Here is a 6,000-nt window from a genome sequence, read left to right as displayed (position 1 = left end):
TTACTAGAATTACTTACGAGCACACGAGACACTAATAGTAGTTTGACAAACCTTGGTTTTCAAGAGGTATTTTATATTGACATTTGCTGTCACAAATTTGCTGTCAGATTTAGTCGCAAACCGCACGCAAAGTGCACACAAATGTGTCGACACCTTGTTACGGAAAAGTGTACACACGGCGACGACACTTTGTTTCGAAACAATTCTAGACACATTGTGTGGACTCTGTTACGACACATCTGACATTTAGTTACCACTTTGATGATTCTGCGACTGGAATGGTTATATGGGCGACATTTCTTGCAATTTTAATTTTACTTCAAAGGTTTAACTATACCTAAAATGAACAAAAACGCTTTTTTTCTTTATTGTGGTTATCAGATCACAATTTCGTAGTCACGCCCCAGGAGAGAACCAAGGGAAAGTTCAGATATTTAATTAAAATACATAAATACCTATTAAAATAGGTGGTCCTCAATAATTGAATTATTTTATTACATTATAATATATTCATTATCCATTAGCATTTCAATTATGTTTATGTTTAACGAAGATATTGAAGCTTCAATTAATCGCTATTTCGTTCCGCTGTGTAGCGTTTATCGATATATAACATGATTAAAATCGACTTTTCACATCCCTAAAAGAGCACACATATACGTTTTTACGCACACATGCACAACCCGGGTCGCCTAAAAAGGGGCCACTTGGATTTGAAGTCCATCTTGTCAACAGTATAGTTGTCCTTTTTTGACAAATGGCATTTTAAAAGAGCGAGGAGAGAGAAATGATACTAGTTGCTGCGCCGTCAAATAGAACAATAAAGGTAGGGGCCTTGCGCCCCCTCCCCCCCCCCCAAACGAAATGAACTAACGAAAGGGTTACTTTTTTACTTATTAAAGTTAACTTTTATTTTAGACAAACACAGTGTACGTAGGTATATATATGATGTGTCTTTTTAGTACATCGGTGGCTAACAAGTTTACGACCCACCTGACGGTAAGCGGTCACCGCATCATATGGACGTCTACACTCCAGGGATGTTACATGCGCGTTGCCGACCATTTTAAAACTTAATACACTTCTTTTGAATTAAGTCCCTTTTCTCGACGAATTTCCACCCGCCCGCTGTGAAGGGAATTCCTCTTAAACCGCACAGTGCGCGACCATTTAGGTTCTAGGGTGTGAGGATAAACACTCTGCCTACGGCGAGCGGTGCAGTGATGGCAAGCTGTCACCGTTGGCAAGTAGGCAGCATGTCAAACAATTCTTCAGTCAACAGTTCATTGTACCTACATACGAGCGGTAGAGAACACCCTGCATTCCCGTTGCTAGGGAGGTTTTGGGATTATACTGATCAACTTTTACTATGGGACCAACCCCTAAGTCGTGAAAAAAAATACATTGGGTACATTACATACAATTCAATTTGGCTGGTCTATTCTCTTTCATTTTCATTCATTCATTTATTCACAAGCAATATGTACATCGCATTGGAAATTATACATAAAAATTGGCTAACACAAAAGAAATACACAATAACATACAAAGAATACACGTTAATTTGCCCAACTATCACAAAAGTAATTTACTAATTAAAAAGAAATACAATAAAATATAAACAAGGATTACCTGCACGTTAATTAACAAAAGTAATTTACTAATTTAAAAAAAAACAACAATTACAAAAAATATATAAAATGTCAATCTTAACTTATAAATCTAAAAAACTACAAATATGTCAATTAATGGTCAATTACGGAATAATTATATTATCTATATATGTCATATGAATAATTCTTAGTGTATATATTTAATGTCAATTCAATAAATAATTTCAATTAGTAGGCTGACAAAATTCTTCCACTGAGTACAAACACTTGCTTAGCAAAAAAGCCTTGAGCTTGGTTTTAAACATGTTCACATTGACGATCATCTTCAATTCAACCGGTAATCTATTAAAGAGAATAATGGTCTGATAGCTTGCTGAGTGCTTCACTACTTTAAGCTTAGCCGTGATTGTTTGTGGCAAGTCTTTTCTCCTAGTAGCTAAGCGGAGTTCTCTGTCTTCTGGAGTTTCTATAATAAAAATAGACTTAATTAAATCTGTTAGTATCACCAAGATATACAGACTAGGAACAGTGAGAATTTCATATTCCAAGAAATAGCTCTTACAAGACTCTGTCTGTGGTAATCTAGCTATCGTTCTTATTGCTCTTTTTTGAGCCACAAAAGCTGTTTGTATATTGTACTTGTAACTATTGCCCCAAAACTTGACGCTATATCGTAACCTGGATTCAATCAATGCGTAGTAGACAATCTTTAGTTGAGACAGTTTTGCTTCGTCTCTAAAACTCTTTAGGGCATAGCAAGCAGAACTAACAGAGTTTTCTATTGCTTGAAGTTCGTTTTTCCAATTTAGGTTTTCGTCTATAACAACACCGAGAAATTTAACCGATTCAACTTGGTGGATAGCAGTTCCGTTTGAAAAAATGTTTAACATTTCTTTATTTCTGGCAGTGGATCTGAAAAGCAACACATTGGTTTTCTTACAGTTTAATAATAAGTTGTTAATATTGAACCAGGCATTAAAAAATTTTAAAGCTTCATTTACCCTGTCATTTAATATTGAAGTGCTATCTGCTGATATGATGGCATTAGTATCATCAGCAAAAGCTACAAGCTGAGTACTAGGAAGAGTATTGATTATAAACGTATCTAAATCATTTATAAAAATTATAAAAAGAATAGGGCCTAGATAGTATGGATCCTTGTGGAACTCCTCTTGTTAGTTTAGCCATGCTAGAACTGTAAACTCTCTCCTCATTGTCTGATGTTTTCTTAATTTGTATAAATTGTTTCCTATTATTTAAATAGGATTGAAAGAGTGACAACGTCCCATCTCTAATTCCATAATGTTCCAGCTTGGCGAGTAATATATTGTAATCAACTGTGTCAAAAGCTGAGCTTAAATCTAAAAACAAACCCGCCACTTTCTTACGCTGGTTTAGCTGCCCCACTATGTCTCCAATCAAGGTTGTAATTGCGTCACTTGTTCCCTTACTTTTCTGGTAGCCGAACTGTCTTTCACTTAAGATTTTATGTAGAAAAAGGTGCTTCATCAACCTGTCCTTCATAAGTCTTTCTAGCAGTTTTGAAAGTGTTGGTAAGAGAGATATTGGCCTATAATTTTTTGAATCAGATTTAGAACCCTTTTTATGGGAGGGTAAACTTTTTTTTCGCGATTTCGGGGTTGATCCCGTAGTAAAAGTTGCTCAGTATAATCCCAAAACCTCCCTGGCAACGGGAATGTAGTTATTTTAGCCACCTTGTTTAGGAATCCCCTGTACATACCTACTGTCGTCCGATAGACAACATGTCACAGATATGCAGCAGCAGCTATTGGAGCAGGCTCCGTCTACTACGGCTCATATGCGCCTGCCGTACAAAGGGCTAGCGATCCATTTGCATAGGTAGTCTCTTGGACAGTCCATAAGATGGTAACTTCGACAGGAGACCCCTGACGGAAAAGACGCGCTAAAACGGGACACAACTCTGAAGCACTCGGCCCGCTCGCCTTATAAAACGAAAGCATAACAACTCCCGCCGAATATCCCTCTGCTTGATAGTTTCTGACATAGAGTATTCGCACTGCAGGATGGTGGGCGGTAGGGAGCTACCGTCGTTTTTCAAGGTCGAGTTCGAGGCAAAAAGAGTACCTAAAAGATCGGCTTTCTCTTTTGAGCTGTGGGCCAGATTACCATCCGCATTTCACACTTCAAAGTGGTGGTAAATACGACTGACAAAAGTTTCCCTGCTGTGCCTTTGGCAAGGCGGAGAGGTAGTCTTTTGCCCATTTTTGGCGCCCCCCTTGGACGGCGCCCGGGGCACGTGCCCCCTCCAACCCCCCCCCCCTAGTTACGCCACTGCGTTTGGGTCTATATAAGTACCAACATTAAATAGTTAGTCTCGCCTTTTCAGCTGTGTATACGAATACATGAAGGTATCTTAAAAATAATTACATTTTAATTGAGTTATTCTATGTAATCAATGTATGGGAAAATGAAACAAATTAATATAGTTTTCAAACCTGTGTGACGTGATACATCTAGGTGTACTGTTTAAAATTCACCACTCTCCCCCCCCTCCACCTGACGCTCGACCCCCCCCCCACCTTGAAATGTGTCCCCGTTGGTAGTTTTTTGGCATTCTCACGAAAACTATAATAGATATCAAAAAGGTGCCAAGGACAGAATTAATCCTCATTAAATTTAGAACAAAAATGGTCTTATGTGTTTTATTATAAGTTGGACGGTATTCAAGCTATAAGTAATTGTATAACCTTAAAATAACAAAATAACCATACTAGTATGACGAAATGCAGAATATCTTCAAAACGGCTAGACCGATTTTAATAAAATATACCTAAAAAATCACCGCAGTGAAGCCAGCTATCAAACAAAAGAAACTACATCAAAATCGGTTCATCCGTTTCGGCGTTACGAAGTCACAGGTAAACACAGAAATACAAATTTTTTTCAACTGCACCCAATAATTTTGTAAACCGATTAATTTTGATCAATTATTTTAATGGGATCATGTCCCTTGAAGTTTTAGCTTTACGAAAAGTTAAAAAACATGGAAAACGGCCCAGTATATTTCAAATTATCGGCATTTTCCCGATTTGTGAGTGGTTTCGTGTTATCACGCGCACGAGTTGCCCTTGACCCCTATAAAACTGGGGGTAGGGGAGAGGTTGTTATCAGTCACTTGTCAGAAGTTGACCGGTACACATATCCGCATATTTTCCCGTAAAGAAGACCTGTGAAAAATGGAAACCACTGAAGCTGAAGTCCGCCAAGTCGTCCAGCTCAGCTCCTGCAAGAGGGGCGTAGCCAACGTTCAGTAGCTGCCACGCTGAATTTAAGTCAATCTACACTTTGCAGAGTTTACCAGAGGTTCCAACGGACTGGATCCTTTACTTCAAGACCAAGAAGCGGCCGCAAAAAGTGTACATCAGAGAGGGACGACCGCTTCATTGTCACAACATCTCTCCGAGATCGACACCTGACAAGCGTTGCCATCCAGCAGCGTCTGCGTGAGATACGAGGAGTGGCTGCCAGTGAGTGGACAATAAGAAGAAGACTTAAGAAAGCGAACTTGACACCCAGGGTCGCCTATGGCGGTGGATCCGTGATGTTCTGGGACGACGTTTCCTACGACGCGCGAACAGAGCTGGTTTTCGTGCCTGGCGGGGGCCGTGGCGCGACCCTTTCGGAGAAGCAACATTGGGCGAACCGTTCTTCTGGCCTTCTGTAGACTCTTCCTCTTCGGTCACATCCATTCAAGCATATTCTGCACACGTCTGAGAAGAGAACTGGGGTCCATTGCTCAATGGTCCAGTCCATATGATTTTCTGCAAACTCTCTTCGGGCTGTACGGTGTCGCGCCAGCAATCTGGGCCCCGTTGCAGGCCTCCTGGGTGTCAAGTTCGCTTTCTTAAGTCTTCTTCTTATTGTCCACTCACTGGCAGCCACTCCTCGTATCTCACGCAGACGCTGCTGGATGGCAACGCTTGTCAGGTGTCGATCTCGGAGAGATGTTGTGACAATGAAGCGGTCGTCCCTCTCTGATGTACACTTTTTGCGGCCGCTTCTTGGTCTTGAAGTAAAGGATCCAGTCCGTTGGAACCTCTGGTAAACTCTGCAAAGTGTAGATTGACTTAAATTCAGCGTGGCAGCTACTGAACGTTGGCTACGCCCCTCTTGCAGGAGCTGAGCTGGACGACTTGGCGGACTTCAGCTTCAGTGGTTTCCATTTTTCACAGGTCTTCTTTACGGGAAAATATGCGGATATGTGTACCGGTCAACTTCTGACAAGTGACTGATAACAACCCCTCCCCTACCCCCAGTTTTATAGGGGTCAAGGGCAACTCGTGCGCGTGATAACACGAAACCACTCACAAATCGGTAAATGCCGATAATTTGAAAAATACTGGGC

The sequence above is a fragment of the Cydia fagiglandana genome, chromosome 26 (genome assembly GCF_963556715.1).
Source record: "Cydia fagiglandana chromosome 26, ilCydFagi1.1, whole genome shotgun sequence".
Classification (NCBI taxonomy): Eukaryota; Metazoa; Arthropoda; class Insecta; order Lepidoptera; family Tortricidae; genus Cydia; species Cydia fagiglandana.
Note: the sequence above shows the minus strand (reverse complement) of the source record.